Below are 22,354 nucleotides of genomic sequence, written 5' to 3'. Positions count from 1 at the left end.
AATTTGAACAAGGTCTGTTTGAAATATGCTGTTAGTTTGGAATTTCCACCAGGTCTGTTTGTTTCCACTCCACATGGGGCCATTGTGTCAGGAATTTGGGGAATGCCAGATTAACAGGGCAGAACTGTGTCACTCACTCCCAGGAGCCAAGGGCTGGGAAGGGACAGCCTGGATCTGGTTGGGGGCCCCGAGGTCTTTAGGGAGCACAGTGGAGTCTGGGGGTATCTCAGCTGGGGCTGCTGTGAGGAGGACTGGGAAGGTGCCCAGAGCACTGGGAAGCCACAGATGAATCAATCAGTTAATGCCCCAGTGAGCAACATGGTGCCCATGCCATGCTAGCTCTGTGGGGGACACAGGAAAGCAGGCCATGTCCTTCCCGCAGGAGCTTTGTCTCACTGGGGAGAGAGAACACAGACTCACAAAGACAGAGGCCACATCAGAGCAGGCAGAGAACACTCTCAATGTGCCAGGCATTTGGTGGGGGGCTTGAAGGAGAGGCCAAGCCTGGTCCTCAGGGAGGGTGCTGCCCTGGGAAGGCATGGGGGCATGTTTTGGGGGATAGCATAGCTCAGACAATGGGGAGGGCTCCTGCCAGGGATTGGAAGAAGAGGTGAGAAAGAAGAGCTGTGACTGCTTTTGGTGCCCTACATGATGGATAAAGTCCAGACGGCTCCTGAGAGCCCCCCAAAGCAGAAAAGATGTTAAAGTTATGGCAATAGCCTGGCTCCCAGGCTGTGTGATCTTGGGCAACTTGCTTACACTCTCCGAACCTCAGCTTCCTCCTCTGTAAAATAGGGATAATAACAGCACAAGCTCTCTACTTTTGTGTAGCATTAAATGAGACAATGTCTGTGAAATGCATGGCATGCTGCCTGGCACATAGCACATGCTCAATAAGTGTTATTAATTGAGATGATGGGCTGGGCACAGTGGCTCACACCTGTAATCCCAGTACTTTGGGAGGCCAAGGCAGGCAGATCACCTGAGGTCAGGAGTTCAAGACCAGCCTGGCCAACCCGGTGAAACCCTGTCTCTAATAAAGATTAGTGGGCATGGTGGTGGATGCCTGTAATCCCAGCTACTTGGGAGGCTGAGGCAGTAGAATTGCTTGAACCTGGGAAGAGGTGAAGATTGCAGTGAGCCGAGATTGTGCCACCACATTCCAGCCTCGGCAACAGAGTGAGACTCTGTCAAAAAAAAAAAAAAAAAAAAAGGAAGGAAGGAAGGAAGGAAAAAGGGAAGGGGAAGGGGAAGGGGAAGAAAGAAAGAGAGGAAGGAAGGAAGAAAAGAAAAAGAAAGAAAGAAAGAAGGAAAGAAAGAAAGAAAGAAAAGAGAAATAGGAAGGAAGGAGGGAGAGAAACAATGATGGATGATGGTGAGGATGAGGGTGGCAATCAGAGTAGGAAGAAGTGATGTGATAGGTGTGTTCTGGCAGCTTGGGAAGTAAATCCCATGACTCCAAACATCCCTTCCTAGGATTGGAAGAGACCTTTCCCCCTGTTGAATTTCTGGGTGAGATGCAGAGATGGATAAATTTTGGTGAAAGGTGCAAAGCCAGTTGGCAGTAGGACAATGTGGCCTGGCCCGCAGGTACATTACCCAGTGAATACTTGTTGAATTAATAGATTTCCAAAAATAATTCTGAGAGGCATTGTGAAAGCTCCATGGATGCTGATGTCTGGGAAGTGGCAGCACCAGCCAGTAGGCTGGTCATTGTTCCCTGCTAGAGCCAAGTCCTTTTGACTGTCAGTTGGGCAAGACACCTCCATATTCCAGGAGCCTCCTGAAGAATCCAGGTGGATAATTAAACTATCTTGCACAAGCCCACAGCTTCTTTATTCAGTGGCCCGAGGGACTCATAGCCTTGCACGCTTGGGGACTCTGGTTTTTCAATCATCCTAACTCTCAGAGCCCATAGCCCCTATTTCCCGTGCTCCCGTTACTTACTTGGGTTTCCTGATTGTGTGGGACTCCTGGAAGGCATGAAAATGAAGGAAAGTGGGCAGAGGTGGGAGGAGAAGGAGGAGGAGGAGGGGGTGAGAGTCCTAGGAGAATTTGCCAGGCTTCGGAATGAAGCTGCCACATGTCTGCTGGGAGTCGGTGGAAACACAGGGACATATATATCTATACCGTGAGGGCTGTGGCAGCCCACACATGCAGAACATTTTGATGGTTAATAAATCTTAGGGAAAAGAACTGGGCTTTGGTTCAGATGTGATGGAGAATAGGGAAGAACCTGCTGTCCAGATTCATCCACGAGGACAAGGCTTCCTTCCTAACTTTTTCACCTTAAGGTGCATTGGGCAAAAGGTCAAGGCTGCTCACAGCCCTGAGGCAGCTGGCCTGGAGCTCCATCGCCCTTGGCTGCTGGACTGCACTGAGAGCCAACAGGAGTCTCACTTCTCTATAAGAAGCTGTGACTTCTTTCTGAAGAGTCACGTGGGATCCCACATTGAGTAGGATCTCTGCTTCATTTAGTGCTCTGCTGTCTGTCACTGTGTTGACATTCTTAATTTTTTTTTGAATCAAGGGCTCCCCATTTTCATTTTGTGCTGGACCCCATAAATTATGTGCTGGTCTTGCTCAGCACACCAGCAACCCAAGCCAAGCATACCTTGGGGAAAACTGTTTTAGTGCATGAAAAACGTGCTAGATATGTCCTTTTGACCATTTTCATTGATCCTGAAGAGTTTAAGAAAGTAATGGTTTTTAAAAACATAAGGCCGGCGTGGTGAGCACTTTGGGAATCCCAACACTTTGAGAAGTCAAAGCAGGTGGATTACTTAAGGTCAGGAGCTCAAGACAAGCCTAGCCAACATAGCAAAACCCTGTCTCTACTAAAAATACAAAAATTAGCCAGGTGTGGTGGTGGGTGCCTGTAATCCCAGCTACTCGGGAGACTGAGGCAGGAGAATAACTTGAACCCAGGAGGTGGAGTTTGCAGTGAGCCGAGATTGCACCACTGCACTCCAGCCTGGGCAACAGAGTCAGAATGCATCTCAAAAATAAATAAAATAAAATAAAATAAAAACAAAACATAAAAGTCACTTTGGGAGGCTCAGGCAGGAGGACCACTTGAAGCCAGGCTTTTGAGACCAGCCTGGACAAAATAACAAGACCTTGCCTGTACATAAAAAACAATTAAGTTAGCTGGGTGTGGTGGCGTGTGCCTGTAGTTCTTGTTATTCAGGAGGCTGAGACAGGAAAATCACTTGAGGTGAGGAGGTCGAGGCTGCAGTGAACTATGATCATGCCACTGCACTCCAGCCTGGGCAACAGAGTGAGATACTGTCTTTAAAAACAAATAATAAATAAGTAAAAAATAAAAAAATTGAAAACACAAAAGTGCTAAAAGGATCTCTTGAGACAAGTTAGTGTAGGGTTTATGAGCTTAGACTCTGGAGCCAGAGTGTCCATGTTCAAATCCCAGCTGTGTTACAAGCTGTGTGACCTTGGGCATGTGTTTGGTCTTTCTGAGTTTCATTCTCCTCTTCTGTAAATTGGAGCTAATAATAGGATTTATCTCAGAGGGTTGTTTTGAGAAATAAAGAAGTTCATTATAAAAAGTTCTGGAATAGTGAATGTTTTAATGAATATGTTCTAGCTACTGTTATTTTTTTTTTCTTTTTTTATTGCATTTTAGGTTTGGGGTACATTTGAAGATCATGCAAGATAGTTGCATAGGTACACACATGGCAGTGTGATTTGCTGCCTTCCTCCCCTTCACCTATATCTGGCATTTCTCCCCATGCTATCTCTCCCCAACTCCCCACCCTCCACTGTCCCTCCCCTATTTCCCCCCAACAGACCCCAAATGCCCATCGATGATAGACTGGACAGGGAAAATGTGGCGCTACTGTTATTTTTTAAAAAAGACTAATAGCTATACACACTAATTGCTATTTATTCAGTGCTTACTGGATGACAGAAGCTTGTTTCTTTTCCTTCCTTCCCTCTCTCCCTCCTTCCCTCCTTCCCTTCCTTCCTCCCTTCCTTTCTCTCTCTCTTTTTCTTTCTTTCTTTCCCCATTCCCTTGCCCTCGCTTCACTTCCCTTGCCTTGCCTTGCCTTCCTTTTGTCAGACAAGATCTCACTCTGTGATCCAGACTCGAGTGCAGTGGTGCAATCGTAGCTCACTGTAGCCTTGAACTCCTGGGCCCAAGCGATTCTCCTGCCTCAGCCTCCTGAGTAGCTGGGACTATAGGTGTGTGCCATAGTGTCTGGCTAATAAAAAAAAAAAATTTAAGAGACAGAGTCTTGCTATGTTTACCAGGCTGGCCTCAAATTCCTGGCCTCAAGCTATCCTCCTGCTTCAACCTCCCAGGGTGCTGGGATTATAGGTGTGAGCCACCATGCCTGGCCAGAGGCAAGCTTTTATTTGGTCCTCACAATAGCTCCAGAAGATACCTATTATTATCACCCAATTTTTTACAGATAAGAAAACAGGGAGGGTAAGGAACTTATGCTAGGAAGCACAGCTAACAAGTGACAGAGCTGGGTTTAGAACCCAGGTAATCTGACTTTGGACTTCATACTCTCTGTACTTCTTTTCATTATGCAGTTCACCAAATCAGGAAAAGGAGCACAGATGGGGAGGATCGGTGGGGCAGAAGGAGACGCTCGGCTCAATTACGACAGGGAGAGGTGGACGGACTTGTGAAATAGCCAAGCAGAGACGTCCAGTGGTCTGGGTTCTTACTCAGATCCACGTTAAACCTGCAGCTTCCCCACCAGCACACTGCGAACCAAGCACAAACCACATTTCTTCACTGCTTAGTGCTGTTAAGCCTCAGCCACAAATGTTTGCTCCATCATTCCTTCTTGTTGACTCTGATTTCATATTGAGAGCAGATTGGTGCAGGCTGACTTTAACAAATCAAATAGGTCAGGTCCAGGGACAGACACGACGATTGATCATGACCAGAAATACCCTGATCTGTGGATGATAGTCCTGGCTTGGAGAAGCACCATCTCTTTCCTTTATGGCCTTACCCACCACCATTTTATTTTATTGTATTGATTGATTGATTGATTGAGTGGAGTCTTGCTTATTTATTTATTTATTTGTGGAGATGGAGTCTTGCCCTGTCACCCAGGCTGGAGTGCAGTGGTGCGATCTCGGCTCACTGCAACCTCTGCCTCCCGGGTTCAAGTGATTCTCTTACCTTAGCCACCCAAGTAGCTGGGATTACAGGCATCCGCCACCATGACCAGCTAATTTTTGTATTTTTAGTAGAGATGGGTTTTCACCATGTTGGCCAGGCTGGTCTTGAACTCCTGATCTCAGATGATCTGCCCACCTGGGCCTCCCAAAGTGCTGGAATTATAGGAGTGAGCCACTGCTCCCAGCTCATTTTATTTCTTTATTACATACTGGAAAGGCACTTGGCACTTTTTTATTTTTGAGATGGAGTCTTGTTCTGTTACCCAGGCTAGAGTACAGTGGCACAATCTCAGCTCATTACAACCTCCGCCTCCCTGGTTCAAGTGATTCTCCTACCTCAGCCTCCCGAGTAGCTGGCACTACAGGCAGTGCCACCATGCCCGGCTAATTTTTGTATTTTTAGTAGAGACAGGGTTTCGCCAGGCTAACCAGGCTGATCTCGAGCTCCTCACATCAGGCGATCCACCCTCCTCGGCCTCCCGAAATACTGAGATTACAGATGTGAGCCACCGTGCTTGGCACTTTTTAACGGCCCCTTATATGCACTAATTCATAATAGCCCCATGCAATATTAACATTGTCCCTGTTTTACAGATGAGAAAATTGAGACACAGAGAAATCTTATAAATTGCCTTGAATCTCTCTGTAGAGCTTTTGCTCTTAACTTTTGCCTCATGCTGTGGCTGACGGAGGCAACCCAAGTGCCCCTGGGCTGGCCTTCTGCTTCCCAACGTGGAAACAGGAAACACCCCGAGAAGGTCCTAAGAACCCAGTCTCTCTGGCCAGGAAGCAGCACCCAGTGGCATTCCTAGTATTTATCCCTTGCAGGGACATTGTCTAGACTGTGTCCTAAAGGAATGTCTGCCTCTACTGAACTTCAAATACCTTCAGCAGAGTATCTCCCTGGAGACAATTTGTGCGTACTGACTGAGAGGCTCAAGGAAGGATGTGAGGAGCCCGGAAAGCTCCTTGTTTAGTGAGCATTCCTCTTTGGGGAGAATACAGAGTGAAATTCCGGTGCATAGATTCTAGAGGCAGACTATCCAGGTTCAAATCCCAGCAGCACCCCTTACTGGGTACGTGACCTTGGGTGAGTCACTTAACCACTCTGTGCTTCAATTTCCCTAATCTGTAAAATGGGGTTAACAACAGTATCTATCTCAGAGGGGCTTTGTGAGGATTAAATATATTAAGGGATTGAACAGTGCCAGGCATGTCATAAACACTATTTTTTTTTTTTTTTTTTTTTTTTTGAGATGAGGTCTCGCTCTGTTGCCCAGGCTGGAGTGTAGTGGCGCAATCTCGGTTCGCTGTAAGCTTCACCTCTCGGGCTCAAGCATTTCTTCTGCTTCAGCCTCTCGAGCAGCTGGGACTACAGGTGTGTGCCACCACATCTGGCTATTTTTTGTATTTTTACCAGAGATGGGGTTTCACCATGTTGGCCAGGTTGGTCTTGAACTCCTGAACTCCTGACCTTAAGTGATGCATCTGCCTCAGCCTCACAAAGTGTTGGGAAAACAGGCATGAGCCACTGTGGCCAGCCTAACACTGTTTAAATAAGAGCTATTTTCATTGCTGACTCACTCCGAAGTGCTGACTTCTTTATATCTTTTCCCTCACTCTCAAACATCGAATTTGTCCACAGAGTCTGTCAATTAGGTCTGCAAAGCATGTCTCTCTTTGGAATCCTTCCCTCCCTCATGCCGGTCCAAGCCACCGCCATCCCTTACCTGGATGGCCGCAGCCATCTCCTTTGTGTCTTGCTCATTTCTTTCTCATAGGGACATTTCACACACACACACACACACACACACACACACACACACACACACACAGCCACTTCACATGACTTCACGGCTTTAAAGCCCTCTAGTGGCTTTTTGTCCTATTTAAAACTATGTCTGAAGTCCCCGCAAAGTTGCATGACACCTGTGATCCACCTCCTGTCCACCGCCAGCCCTCATCCCGACCCCCTTGGTCACACCCCTGGGCCACAGCCTGTGCCATGCCCTCTGTCTGGAATCCATCTCCTCCTCTCTATTCCCACTCAGGTCTCAGTTCAAAATGTCACCTCTTCAGAGAGACCCTCTCTGCCGTCCCATGGCAGGACCTGATCTGATTTACTCTGTAAAAAGATTATTCTTACTGCTTTGTGGAGAAATCATCACTTACACAGCATGGCCTTGCACTGTGTCTACTGAATCCCACCAGGCACCAGGCACCCCTGCATGAAAGTACGTGAATTGTAATTCATCTGCTCACTCAATAGGCACTGTGCTTGGAACTGTGTGCAAAACCAAGACAAATGAGTCATGTGGCAGCCTGCCATGAGGTCACAACCTGAGCTAGAAGCTTATGTGATGGTTCTCATGCTGGAAACATTCTGTGGCTTATAGCTTTTTGTAAAGAGTAAAGTGGTTCTGACAGGTGCCAGGAAGCCTGCATTAAAATCCTGGCCCTGGTGCTTACTGTGATGACCTTGGGTAAGTTACTTAACCTCTCTGAGCCTCCCTTATCTCATAGCACAACTATTGGGAGTAAAAGACGTAAGGTATGGGATGCACGTGGTGCATATTGGGCAGTAGATGTCATTTGTTTGCTGCCTTCTTTTTCTACTCTGAATGCTCATTGGTCCTTATCTCTTTGTTCAAATGGCTTAACTTTGTGCACACTGGAGATATAATCGAGCAGTGCTTAAGTGCATGTATGCAGAGCCAGCTGCCACTGCTTTATTAGCTGTGTGACCTCAGGCAGGTTGCTTCACACATCAGTATCTTAGGTTCCTCAACTGCAAAATGAGAATAACTATCTATAGGGCTGCTGTGAAGGTTAAGCAAGCTAATTCAAGAAATGTAGCCAGGCCAGTGGCACGTAGTAAATATTTTTAAACTGTTCACTTTTACCAATGATAATATTAATTAATCATCTAGTTTTTTTGTTTGTTTGTTTTGTTTTTTTGATACAGAGTTTTACTCTTGTTGCCCAGGCTGGAGTGCAATGGCGTGATCTCGGCTCACTGCAACCTCCGCCTCGCATGTTCAAGCGGTTCTCCTGTCTCAGCCTCTTGAGTAGCTGGGATTACAGGCATGCACCATGATGACTGGCTAATTTTTTGTATTTTTAGTAGAGACAGAGTTTCTCTATGTTGGTTAGGCTGGTCTTGAACTCCTGACCTCAGGTGATCTGCCTGCTTCAGGCTCCCAAAGTGCTGGGATTACAGGCAAGAACCCCCATGTTGTGGGAAGGGGGAAGCAGGACCAGACAGAGGGAGAAGAAGAACGGTGATGTGGTTGTCACAGTGGACTCAGCCAGTCCTGTGGGGACTCAAGTCAAGATGGCATTTGGAAGCTGGGTGCAGTGGCTCACGCCTATAATCCCAGCACTTTGGGAGGCTGGGACGGGTGGATCACTTGAGGTCAGGAGTTCAAGACCAGCCTGGCCAACATGGTGAAACTCCATTTCTACTAAAAATACAAAAATTAGCTGGGTATGGTGGCGTGCACGTGTAGTCCCAGCTACTCGAGAGGCTGAGGCAGAAGAATTGCTTGAACCCCGGAGGCAGAGGTTGCAGTGAGCTGAGACCACGCCACTGCGTTCCAGCCTGGGCGACAGAGCAAGATTCTGTCTTAAAACGAAACAACAACAACAAAGATGGCATTTGGAGATGTCCAGAAAGAAGGCAAGCTAGTTGAACCTTTACACTCCCGTATTGCCCAGCTATTGGATGTGGGAGGCCTCTGGGAAGGGGGTGTGACCTTGGCTGAGGAAGCTCTTTTGTGCTGAGAGCAGTTCCCGGAGTGGCGCTCAGCTGTGAACCAGCTGTGTCGGATAAGAACGGTGTTGCCCCCACACCTGCCCTCCATGTCAAACAGAGTGAGGGGCCGGTCTTGGTCTCTTACTAGCTGAGAGACTCGGGATCAGTCAACTTCCTGGAGCCTCACTTTCTCCATCTGTAAAATGGGGGCGAGACCAGGAGGGGTTTCATGGGCTGGAGTGGGAGGGCTGAATGAATGAGGGGCTGTAACTGAATCTCTAGCATGGCAGTACAAGGGGAGGTTATTATTGTGCCTGGGATAACGCAGAGCATCCTGCCTGATGCAGTGTGGGGTGTGTGTATGTGTTGGGGTAGGAGTGGGCAGGAATTTGGCGTGGGGCAGAGAATGTCCAAGAAAGCTTCCCTCAGTTGGGGACAGTTGTACATTGAAGAAACTGTGCTACCCGGAGTTAGAGGCAAAGAAGTGGGGTGAGAGAGATACCAAATGGGTGGAAGGAGTAGTTATGAGTCCAGAGATGAGTCCCTAACTGCCAGGTGGTCCGCTTCTTTTGGGGTCTGTGCCAGAACTCCCTGCTTTGTCACCCCATACTCCTGCACAGGAAACTGTATCTTAGTAGCTTTCTGCTCCTGAAGCTGCCGTTCAGCCTTTTCACCTTGTTCAGCACGATCGCCTCAGCAGCCAGGAGGGGGGAGATGAAAAGCCCAGAAGGAAGAATAGAAACCCTGAGTTTCCAATGGGCTAAATATAAGCTGCCATCAAATGCAAATAAATCCAAAGGGCACTGACCACACGGTGGCTTCAAGAAAAGCCCACTGGTGTGACAAGTCCCACTAATGTGTGAAGAGTGGTGGTGTAACTGGGTAAATGGCACCGGAGGAAGAAAGCTCACCTGGTGGCTCCATCAAAGAACTCAGACCAACCACATCCGTAAAATGTGCCTGTCAATTGCCTGGGATCTAAAGGAGGCTGAGGTCAACTCTGAGACCATTACTTAAATGTTCATATATTATATATACAGTCCAGGCACAGTGGCTCACACCTGCAATCCCAGCACTTTAGGAGGCAGAGGGCAGAGAATTGCTTGAGGCTACGAGTTCCAGACCAGCTTGGACAACAAAGCAAGACCTCATCTCTATAAAATAAATTTTTCCTTTTTTAAAAAAAATTTATTTTAGAATTTTACTTTAAGTTCTGGGCTACATGTGCAGAGCATGCAGGTTTGTTACATAGGTGTACATGTGCCATGGTGGTTTGCTATATCTATCAACCCATCATCTAGGTTTTAAGCCTTGCATGCATTAGGTGTTTGTCCCAATGCTCTCCCTCTCCTCGCCCTCCACCCCCCGACAGGCCCTAGTGTGTGATGTTCCTCTCCTGTGTCCATGTGTTCTCATTGTTCAACTCCCACTTATGAGTGAGAACATGCAGTGTTTGGTTTTCTGTTCCTGTGTTAGTTTTCTGAGAATGATGATAAAATAATTTAAAAAAATATATTAGCTGGTGCAACAGCTACTCAGGAGGCTGAGATGGGAGGATCCCTTGAGCCCAGGAGTTGGAGGCTGCAGTGAGTTATGATCACCCTATTCCACTCCAGCCTGGGTGACACAGCAAACCTGTCTCTAATACACACACACACACACACACACACACACACACACACACACTTTTTAGTTTTTAGAGCAGTTTTAGGTTCACAGAAAAATTGAGAAGAAGGTAGAGATGTCCTGTATCCCCCATCCCCATTCATGCATAACATCCTCTATTATTAACATCCCACACCAGAATGGCACATTTGTCACAGCTGATGAACCTGTATTGATACTTCATCACCACCCAGGATCCATTGCTAATATTAGGGGTCCATCACTTTTTTGTTACTCAAATTTGACAGTTCAGCCCCTGAGAGCCACACTCTCTGGATTCTCCACAGGATGTGTGTGGAGATGAATGGAGGAAAGTAATTAATTGATTACCAATTAGTTTATTCAGCAAACACTGACTGACATCTTGTTTTTGCCAGGCACTGCTCCAGTTACTGGGTCACAGAGGTCATAACGCTGAATTAAAACTTTAAAAAAAAGATCATGCTGGGTGTGGTGGCCCATGCCTGTAATCCCAGCACTTTGGGAGGCTGACACGGGTGGATCACATGAGCTTATGAGTTCGAGACCAACTTGGGCAATATGGCGAGACCCTGTCTGTACAAATAAATGCAAAATTTTACTGGGCATGGTGGTGTGCACCTGTAGTCCCAGCTCCTTGAGAGGCTGACTTGAGCCCAGGAGGTCAAGGCTGCAGTGAGCTGAGATTGAGCTACTGTACTCCAGCTTGGGTGACAGAGTGAGACTGTCTATAAGAGCAAAACAAAACCAAATACCCCAGTCTGTGCTGTTGGAGGGCAGGTTACTGCACTCCCAGGGCTGGTAGTGACCAGAAGGAGCATGAGAGAAGCTTCTAGAGGCTTATCAGGTGCTATCTCTTGATTTGGGTGCTGGTTACTCAGATGTGTTCAGTTTATGAAATTCCATTGAGTTATATACCTACACTGTGTGCATTTCTCTGTATGTGCACTTTAATTTTTACAAAGCTAAAAAAACTTAAATGTTCTAAGCACTAGGAAGGTGATACTCTTTCCTATGTGTAATTAAAAGAAAACCCTATCCTCAAACTGTATATAAGGAAGTCCAAAAAATTCTATTTATTTCCATAATGACTGCTTTAATAAGTTTTTGAGATAGCAAATCTCTCTCTTTTTATTTTTATTTTTTAGATGGAGTCTCGCTCTTGTCATCCAGGCTGGAGTGCAGTGGCACAGTCTTGGATCACTGCGACCTCCACCTCCCTGGTTCAAGCTATTCTCCTGCCTCAGCCTCCTGAGTAGCTGGGATTACAGGTGCCCACCAACTCAGCTGGCTAATTTTTGTACTTTTAGTGGAGATGGGGTTTTGCAATTTTGCCCAGGCTGGTCTAGAACTCCTGACTTCAGGTGATCCACCCTCCTTGGCCTCCCAAAGTGCTGTGATTACAGGTGTGAGCCACCATGCCTGGCCACATATCTCATTTTTAAAAACCTTTTTCTTTCTCCCTTCCCCTGCCACATGTTCTTGTCTAAAACACCTGCTTTAGCTTGCTATTAATTCAGTCCTGCAGATAGATAAAACCACAAGGTTACTATCTTCCTGGAATTGAAATTGTTTTTATCTTATTTTGTTTACTTTTAAAAGATGGGGGTCTCTGTATGTTGCTGAGGCTGGACTTGAACTCCTGGGCTCAAGCGAATCACCCACCACAGCTTATGGGGTAGCTGGGACCATAGGTGTGAGCCACCTAATTCCTTCGTTTGTTTGTTTTTGAGATGGGGCTTGCTCTGTCACCCAGGCTGCAGTGCAGTCAGCTCACTGCAACCTCTGTCTCCCAGGCTCAAGCTATCCTCCCACCTTAGCCTCCTGGGTAGCTGGGACCACAGGCACACACCACCAAGCCCAGCTATTTTTTTTTTTTTTTTTGTATTTTTAGTAAAGACGGGTTTTGCCATGTTGCCCAGTCAAGTCTCGAACTCCTGAGCTCAGGCGATCCACCTGTCTCAGCCTCCCAATCTAATTCTAAAGAAGGAAATTCTAGTGAGAGAAAACAGCCACCTCACAAGCAAATGCAAAAACAAGTTAACTGCAGACAGCAATGAATACCAAAGGGAATAAATGAAGGCAAAGAGATAGAAAGGTGGTGGGGGTTGGGAGTAGCAAGGGAATGTTCCCTGAGAAGTTGACATTTAAATAGAGTCCTAGGCCAGGTGCGGTGGATCATACCTGCAGTCTCAGCACCTTAGAGTCTGAGGTGGGAGGATAATGTGTGGCCAGGAGTTCAAGACTGGCCTCGGCAACACAGCAAGACCCCACCCCTACTAAATACATACTACATACATACATACATACATACATACATAGAGCTCTAAATGATGAGATGAAACCAACCATGTGAGAAGACCTTTCTAGGTAGTGGGAATGCAATAACTGAGGACCCAAGAGCTTCCTAGAGTGTGACAGAAAGGTAGGTGAGGCTGGAGCAGAGAAGAGAGCAGGGAGTGTGGCCGAAGTGAGGCTGGAGGGGGAAGGGGCAGATGGGGCAAAGCAGTTGTTTTTAGTCTCAATTACCCCTTAACCATCACCAGGTGAGCTTTTAAAAATACCAGGCCAAATGCAGTGGCTTACACCTAGAAACCCAACACTTTGGGAAGCTGAGGTGGGAGAATTGCTTGAGCCCAGGAGCTCAAAACCAGCCTGGGCAACATGGCAAGACCTTATCTCTATTTAAAAAAAGTAGGTCAGGTTTAGAGGCTCATGCCTGTAATCCCAGCACTTTGGGAGGCTGAAGCAGGTGGATTACTTGAGGCCAGGAGTTGAAGACCAGCCTGGCCAACATGGTGAAACTTCTTATCTACTAAAAATACAAAAATTAGCCTGATGAGGTGGTGTATGTCTGTAATCCCAGCTACTTGGGTGGCTGAGGCACAGGAATATTTGAACCTGGGAGGCAGAGGTTGCAGTGAGCAGAGATTGTACCACTGTCCTCCAGCCTGGGCAACAGAGCATGATTCTGTTTCAAAAAGCAAAAAACAAACAAAAATAAGCTGGGCACAGTGGTGCATGCCTGTAGTCTCCACTATTCTGCAGGTTGAGGTGGGAGGATGGCTTGAGTCCAGGAGTTCAAGGTTGCAGTGAGCTATGATCACGCCATTGCACTCCAGCATAGGCAGCAGAGCAAGACTCCATCTCAAAAAATAAAAAATAAATCAATATCTGGAACCCATCCTGATGGCAGATGCCGACTCTGTTGATTGCATTTTGTAGTTGCATTTCTTACAAACCCCCAGGGCATACTGGATGCTCCTGGTCCAAGGGCCACTCTTTGAGTAGCAAGGCTTTGGCTGTGATAAGGAGGTTTATTTTTACAGACCCATGGGAAGCTATTGGAGAATATTAAGCAGAAGGATAGCACGACCTTACAGATGTTTTCAAAAGATTACTCAGGCTGCATTGTGGAAAATGGATTGGAGGCAGACAAGAGTGGAAGCCAGATGACAAGTGATGAGGAATTAGAAGAAGGCTAAGTGACTTTTGCTGCTTTCCAGGTTGCCCAAAGCCCCAGGGGTTCTGGGCTTGGGGATGGCATGAGAGAAATTAGAAACTCACAGTGTCTAAGGCCTGGATCTAGAACCTTCACCTATGTCATCTCATTAAATACTCAGAACTATCCCAGGAAGAATCACTCACCCAAGTAATGACTTTCAAACCCAGATCTATCCCCAACCACAGAGATCTCAGAGAGCAGAAAGGAAATGCAGCTACAGCCGGGTCCAGAGGAGCAGAATAAAAGGCAGTTGCTTTCAACTGTAAGAAAATGATCATTAATGTCTCCACTTTTTTGTTGCCAGTGAATAGAATAGTGCTCTCTTGGGTGAGAGATGAATGCTGCATGCAAAGATGAAGGAAGAATGGATGGTTTTTATTTGGAGGCCTGACCCTGCTGAATGGAGAATAATTTCCCCAGCTCCATTCCCTTGTGCCTTGTGTGATGTCTTCAAACCAATCCCCATAGCCCCGAGAGAGAGAGAGTCACGAGTCAGAAAAGCAAAAGAAACAATGAAGACCTCAGGGAATAATAAATGTATCATGACTGGGCAGCCTGAGGGTCCTTTCCTGCCTGCGCACTCTGTGTGACCGTCGTGGGCTGCAGGACACCGTACTTCTCCCAACACTGCCTAGACAAGCTGACTGAGTTGAGTAGTTTTTGCCTCTAGTGTTTTGTTCACTTCCAGTGTTAATTCTTCAACCTCCAGAGAATCTAGATTCCAAGTTGTCTGGAAACTCATCAGCTCAGGAAAGAAATAAAAGTGGATATTGTTGCAAGACAAAATGACCCAATGTTACCCACATTTTCTAATTTTCTAATATGTGGGACCCCTTTTTAATATAAAAAGATGCTTATGGATCCCTATACAATTGAGCTGTTAAGCATTTTTTTTTTTAACAGTCTCACTCTGTTGCCCAGGCTGGAGTGCAGTAGCACAATCTCATTTCACAGCAAGCTCCACCTCCTGGGTTCAAGTGATTCTTGTGTCTCAGCCTCCCAAGTAGCTGGGATTACAGGTGTGTACCACCACGCCTGGCTAATTTGTTTTTTTTTTTGTTTGTTTGTTTTGTTTTGTTTTTTTGAGACGGAGTCTTGCTCTTGTCACCCAGTCTGAAGTGCAATGGCATGATCTCTGCTCATTGCAATCTCTGCCTCCAGGGTTCAAGCAATTCTCCTGTCTCAGCCACCAAAGTATCTGGGATTACAGGTGCCCGCCACCACATCTGGCTAATTTTTGTGTTTTTAGTAGAAACAGCGTTTTGCCATGTTAGCCAGGCTGGTCTCAAACTCTTGACCTCAAGTGGTCTGCCTACCTTGACTTCCCAAAGTGCTGGGATTATTTATAGGTGTGAGCCACTATGCTCAGCCTATGCCTCTTTTTTTTTAAAATCAACAAGTGAATTCAGATACCAAGATCCCAAACTGGCGATTCTGCCAGAGGACGTATTTTGGTTGGCTCTTGCAGTGTATTCATAGCCAACATTGCAAAACTGCAGGTATTTACACAGAAATGCAGATTTCTGGTCTCACTCACAAAATCAGAGGACCTGGCAACAATGGGCCTGCATTCCTGTAACAGATCATGTGATTTCCAGTTTGCCAGAGTCCTCACCCAGCCCCTTCTCACGTGTGTAACTTGCCTGGCCTCTGTAGACGCCTGATTGGGGCCCCTGTGTACAGATTTGAGAGCCCACTGTCTCCCCCATGAGGTCTATGGCCCATAAATTGGGAACAAAAGACTTTTTATCTGGGATGTAAAAGCAGTTTGGAAGCAGTTCAGTTCAAAAGGCCTTAGTCATCTCTCAAAAGAAGATGCTACAAAGTACAAAACAAACATAGAAATAACCACAGCTTTCCATCTGGAATTCTTTGATGTTCATGGTCTCTGGTTATCAAAGTGGGTGAGTTGTACAGGCAGTTTTGATCCTTTCAAGCAAAAGGGACAATTAGACTCTCATATAACATGAGAAATGTTATCTTAGGATAGATCACTCTATTGTGTGTGTCTGTGTGTGCATGTCCACATGCACGTATGCTCAGATAACTTGATTAAAACTTGACTGGCAGCGAATAGGTTCAGGGCACACTTGTCTTCCCCTACCCTCATCCCAAATTTCATGGAAGGCAATATGGCACTATAACTCAAAAGTCTTTCCAATATGGCTATCTTCAAGGAGGGAGAAACCTGGAATGAACCATGTCATTACTGGATTCGACTGAATGAACAGTGTCATACATGTCTTCATACTGGAGATAACACTATGAAGTCATGTTTAGCTTAAAATAGATACAGGTAGATAAATATGGAAATAGTTATCAATGTGTCTGTACACATGCATTGGGATATATACATAGATTTCCAGGCTCTTTCCATTGACAAGAACAACATTATCCCAACAGCAATGAGCACACCCAGCACTCAGATCTTGGTTTCTAATACCATTTTCCAGTCTAAGGACCCAAGGATCCTTGCAGAAATGACTTCTTCCAGGGCTAAGGCAGGAAATGTGCAAGATGTGCATGGAGCATCTTGTAGTGCTGGAAAGCAAGGTCATGTTCCAAATACTAATAGATCGAGGGTATCTCAAAGGGACACAGGAAGGAGTTGTAAGCACTCCCAGTGCTGAAGGTGGAACAATTTGAGCAATAAATTAAACAGTGCAGTATTAGATTCTAACCCAAAGTATAAAATAAATGTCTGAGTCCATACTGATGTAAATAAATGAATGAATAAATAAGCAAATGGGGGAGAATAGACACATTTCCGGTTCAGAAGAATCCCAAACAATTTATGTAGACACGGCCCCCTCAAGGAAGTGAAGCCTAATTTCCTACTCCTTCAGTGTGGGCTGTGCATAATGACTACCTTCCAAAGAATACAATAGGGAAAGGGAGGAAAGAAAAAAAAGTACTCTACAGTGGCGAGACCTGGGAAACACAACTTCAGACAGGCGATCAAGGCTAACGTCATTAGTGGTGAGTCATGTTGATAGCATGTCCTTGATTTGATGTGTTGAGAAGGACATTTTACCTTGGTGGACTTCCTCTGCCAAGCCCATCACCCCTCATGTAATCATGAGCAAAACAGCCCAAGGCAAATTGAGGGACATTCCACAGAATCTCTAGCTAGCACTTCTTAAAACTGTCAAAGCCATCAAAAACAAGGAAAGTTTGAAAAACCGTCACAGTCTAGAGGAACCCAAGGCGACATGATGACTAAACATAATATGGGATCCTGGATCAGAAAAAGGATGTCAGGGAGAAACTCGGGAAATCAGAATAGGCTATGACATTTAGTTAATAATAATGTGTCAATACTGGTCCATTAGTTGGAACAAATGTATCATATTCATGCATGATCTTAACAGGGAAACTGTAATGAAGGGGAAAATGGATGTGGGCAGGAACTCTATATTATCTTTGGAGGTTTTCTGTAAATCTAAAACTATGCTAGAATAAAAAGTTTATTTAAAATATGCTATAATCTTCTGACTCAATAATTTCAGTTTTAGAAAACTATTACGAGTGTGTGCAAGGATTTAATGACAATGATATGCATGTGTGTGTGTGTGTGTGTGTGTGTGTGTGTGTGTGTGTGTGTCACTTTGGGAGCAAACCAAATACCCAATAACTGGGGATTAACTAAATAATTTATGGTACATTATGCCATGAAATATTATCTAGTCATCAAGTGATGGAGTAAAATATCTGATGTAGGAAGGATGATCATGGTATTTTAGTAAAGGAAAAAGTACATTACAAAAAAATGTAGACTATCACTCCATGTTGGTAAAAACAAGGGATAACCAAACAGAATAGAAAATGTACATATACATACTTGATGGGGTTTATCTTTGGACTAAGAGGCTATAAAGGTAATTATTACCTGTACCTTTCAAACTGATTTTAATTTTCTAAATTTTCCATAGTGAATAATGCATTGCTTCTGTAATAAAAAAGAAAAGCAATTACACACACACACACACACACACACGCGCGCGCACACACACACACACACACACACACACGGAGCGGGGGAAAGAGAGAGAGAGAGAGAGATCTTTTGAAAGAAAAGAAGACGCAGGCCTCCAGGCCCAGGCTGAGGATCCTCACTTAGGCCACTGTGACAGCAACTTGGGGTAAGATCCAGTCTTCCCCCCTTTCTCAAGATCACTAAAAATGCAGAAAAATCCTTTTTAGAGGATTTTCTTGCTGACCACGTCTAGGAAACAGAACAAAGTGGCTCACATGGGGTGGAGAGACTCTGGAACATCACAGAGATCTTCTACCCACAGCACCCCCTCCCCATCCATTGCTTATGCTTCCGTTCTTAGGTGACTCTCAGAGGTCTGAGTTTCAGAGGCTGCAACATGTCAGAGCTAAGCTGCCTAAATTCTAGCTCCAAAGAGCTCTCTGTTTGCTCAGGCTGTTGAGTCTGGAGGACACTTCAACCTGCCTGGCAGGTAGTGGGTTCTCAACAAACACTTGGTGAGTGAGTGAGAGAGTGGGTGGGCGGGTGGATGCATCCTCTGTTTAGCTTGTTCTAAGTCCTCTCTTGTTTGCAGTTGTAAGGTGAGAGGGTTTTAGTTATAGTTCTTGGAAGCTCTGCTCCTTGCAATACACCAGTTCTCCCCCCAGGATTCCCAGAGCAGCTTCAAAACAAGCTGTTGCCCAAAATTCTTGTTTAAATGGGTCTGGAGGAGGGGGACAGACATCAGTATTTTTTTTTTTTTTTAGAGATAGGATCTTGCTGTGCTGCCCAGCCTGGAGTGCAGTGCTGCAATCATAGCTCACTGCAGCCTCAGACTCCTGGCCGCAAGCCATCCTCCTGCCTCAGCCTCCTGAGTAACACAGTCTTGTGACCCCATGCCCAGCTAATTTTTGTTTCCATTTTTTGTGGAAACAGTATCTCACTTTGTTGCCCAGGCTGGTCTCAAATTCCTGGGCTCAAGTAATCCTCCTGCCTTGGCCTCCCAAAGTGTTGGGATTGCAGGTGTGGGTCACTGCACCCCACTCACGTCAGCACTTTTGCACCCCTCAGGTAACCTCCTGTGAGCCGGGACTCAGGATCATTGCTTGTGGCTGCACTCTCAGCTCCTGTCCCTGTTTGAGGGACAATTACAGGTCAGTTCCATTTGCAGACCCATAATGACTGGCAGGCTCAACATAGATAATGAAGCCCTTTCTGGCCCAGGGCATCATCTTCTTGGGACTTCAGTAACTCATATAGGCACCAAGCAGCCCCTCTCTCCTTCCTTTGCTGGTATTTTGAGAACCCTAGTTTTATAATAGCAAGTTGATTCACTTATTCAGACACAGCTGTAGTTGTCATGTACACCAGAGAATGAGGAGGGTTAATTCTTTAACACTTTTACTTAAGAGGGGGGAAAATGTATTATGGGGGAGTCTGTAGTCTTGAAATATCTGCAGGATGAGCACACATCTCAGCAAGCCCAGACCTTCCTCTCTAGAGAATGGCTCAGGAGTGTCTTCGGAGATAACGGTAGTATCGCCACAGCCCCGTGAGCAGCTTCTTTGCAGCTCTAATCTCAACTGTAATTGATTAATTTTTTGTGCACAGCTGGGTGTCTGGTAAGGAAGAGGTTTAATTTTGTTTTCTGTAAGAAAGACAGTTGCTATGCAGGTCTGAAAGAGCTGCAAGTTCAGAGGACAAATTTACAGAAGGAGAATGAGATTAAAAGTTGTAGACTCCCAGGGCAAACTGGATTAGCTCATGGTGTGGTCAGGCAATGCAAACCCCTAGGCGGGGTTCACCCTGAGGGTGGAAGGAAGCAGGAGGCAGGACAAGGAGTCAGGTCACAGAAAGAGAATGGCAATTGTGAGCTGGTGGACACTGGGGAGGGGGGTTCCTGACCTTGTCATCCTGGGGGCAGATTTGGAACTGAATCTAAAGATCTGTATGTCTTATTTTGATGTGATGCACCTTGTGCAAAATTGTCCTCCTTAGAGGCAGTACAGCATGGTAGCCAAAGATGGTGACTCTGGTTCAAATCCTGGTCGATTGCTTATTAGCTGTGACCCAGGAGGGTTTCTTAACCTCTCGAAGCCTCAGTTTTTTCATCTGTAAAATGGAGATAATCCTAACATCTCTTTGAGGGTTTTGTTTTTTTTGTTTGTTTGTTGTTTGTTGTTTTGTTTTGCTTTTTGAAATGGGATTTTACTCTGTAGCCCAGTCTGGAGTGCAGTGACACAAGATAGCTCACTGCAGCCTCTATCTCCCAGGACCACGCAATCTTGCCACCTCAGCCTCCGAGTAGCTGGGACTACAGGTGTGCTCCACCACACTCAGCTAATTATTAAAATTTTTAGTGGTGATGAGGTGTCACTGTGTTGCCCAGGCTGGTCTCAAACTCCTGGGCTCAAGTGATCCTCCTTCCTCAGCCTTCCACAGTGCTTGAATTACAGACATGAGCCACCACACCTGGCCTTAAAGTTGTTTTAAGGATTTCATGAGTTAATGTATGAAACATACTCAAAATGATACTTCATCCGTAAATTGCAAAATCACCCAATAACAATTGAATGTCAGTTGTTTTTATTATTAACACCTTGAAGAGTAATGACAACCTATGTAGAAATTGCACTGTCTCTGGAGACTGAGATCTAGCTGCCATCAGCACCAGGAGTAGCAAGTTGAGAATGTATTTGGGGTTTCCCTGGCCCAGTAGGTACACCATGGGGCATACTTGGTAGCATGAAACCCCATTCTGAAGCTAGCATCTCGGTGGAAGTTATGACGTACCAGAGCCTCCAGGAATCACATCTGGGTTCCAATTCAGGCTGCAAGTCTGGAGAAAGCTGGACTGAACACTTAGGAGCCCAGAGTGACCTGGAGACTTAGGAAGAGAACCAAGGTGGGAGAGATCATACTTCTTGCTAAACTGGCAGGTGGAGGTCTAGGACTTGGGCTCTGAGGGACACTCCTGAAAATTCATACTTTCGCACAGACTGCAGGGGTAGACTGTCCTCCCCAATGTGCCTGGAAGGGCAGTTACCATGCCTACCCAACACCACCTTATCCCCAGTGCTTGACATCTGCTGAATATTCACTATCTATCATTAGGAGGAATGAATGAATGAAGCACAGTTCTCAAAGTCCTTTTACATCTCTGATCTCATTTAATTCTCATAGTAGCTCTATGAACTATGCAGGCCAAAAATCCTTTTTCTAATTTTACTATGCAAACTACCACAAGACTCTTGCAATAGGCAAGTTTCCAGATTTCATTCCTCTATGACCCCTCACTGTTCTTTCTACAACATGTATCTTCTAAAATATCTTATTTGTGCTGAGTACAGTGGCTCATGTCTGTAATCCCAGCACTTTGGAAGACAGCGGTGGGAGGATTGCTTGAGGCCAGGAGATCAAGACCAGCCTAAGAAACATAGTGAGACCCTGAATTATTTTTGTTTGTTTCTGTTAGGAGTTAAGGGCAATATGGTTTCATCACCATCGTCCACCTAGACTTTGTGGAGTGTGTAAGTCACTTGACCTCCTTGCCAAGCATCCCCTGGCTATAAAGACAATTATTTCCTCCACTGCCCTGGAACCTGGACCTTCTGCCCATGAGAACAGACAGATTTCTCCCTCAGCCCATGGGCAGCATTAATGAATAGCGGCTGGGGACCCCGAGGCCTTGGCACAGGCGACTCTGCTGCCAGCAGGAATGGTGTTGTGTCCCTATGTGTTGGCTGATTCGGGGATTTCTCATTCCCAAGCCAAGGGGAAACTGTCCTCACTGCCTGGAGGGGAGACGTTCTGGTGCCTTCTTCCAGCATCTTCTCTAAGCTAAGAGTTTGCAGATAAGCAAAAGGAAGTAATTTTGCTGCTATGTAGATTTTCCTTCGTGTGCCTGCACCTACGATCAGGTGCACAACGCCACATTTGTGGGAAGAATACATTATTTCAGAAGCAGCAGATTTTCTCAGAAGGGAGATAAGGTGAGAGTAATTTCCTATGAAAACACATTTTTGCAGCCAAGGAAGTGGCTGGAGGAAGAGGATGGATGGGGACAAGAAACAAGGGGACTGGAATGAGAAACAGTTCATACATGGGTCAAGAGGATTCAAGTTTTATTTATTTAATTATTTTTGCCCATAATGTTTCCAATATGGATCCCGAAACCAGATGCAGGGTCTTGGAGGGCGAGAGGATTTCCCCTTGCTAAGTGTCCCTTGGCTCTTTCTGCAGCGCTCGAGAACATCTGCTGACTAATGCTGGGCAGATAGATTTACCTCCCTGGTCTTCAGCTTGAGAAAGCTGA

The 22,354-nt window shown here is 45.8% G+C and overlaps 1 protein-coding gene across 1 annotated transcript in view; it reads right to left on the bottom strand.

Annotated features, from left to right (window-relative positions):
• Positions 1 to 22,354, bottom strand: part of CACNG3 (calcium voltage-gated channel auxiliary subunit gamma 3) — a 104,400-nt gene that overhangs the window by 41,697 nt on the left and 40,349 nt on the right. The gene's annotated exons all lie outside the window — the stretch shown is intronic.

The sequence above is a fragment of the Sapajus apella genome, unplaced genomic scaffold (assembly GCF_009761245.1).
Source record: "Sapajus apella isolate SASKATOON/1434 unplaced genomic scaffold, GSC_monkey_1.0 scaffold51, whole genome shotgun sequence".
NCBI lineage: Eukaryota > Metazoa > Chordata > Mammalia > Primates > Cebidae > Sapajus > Sapajus apella.
The sequence above is the reverse complement of the archived record's forward strand: the minus strand, read 5'-3'. Positions and strand labels throughout refer to the sequence as shown.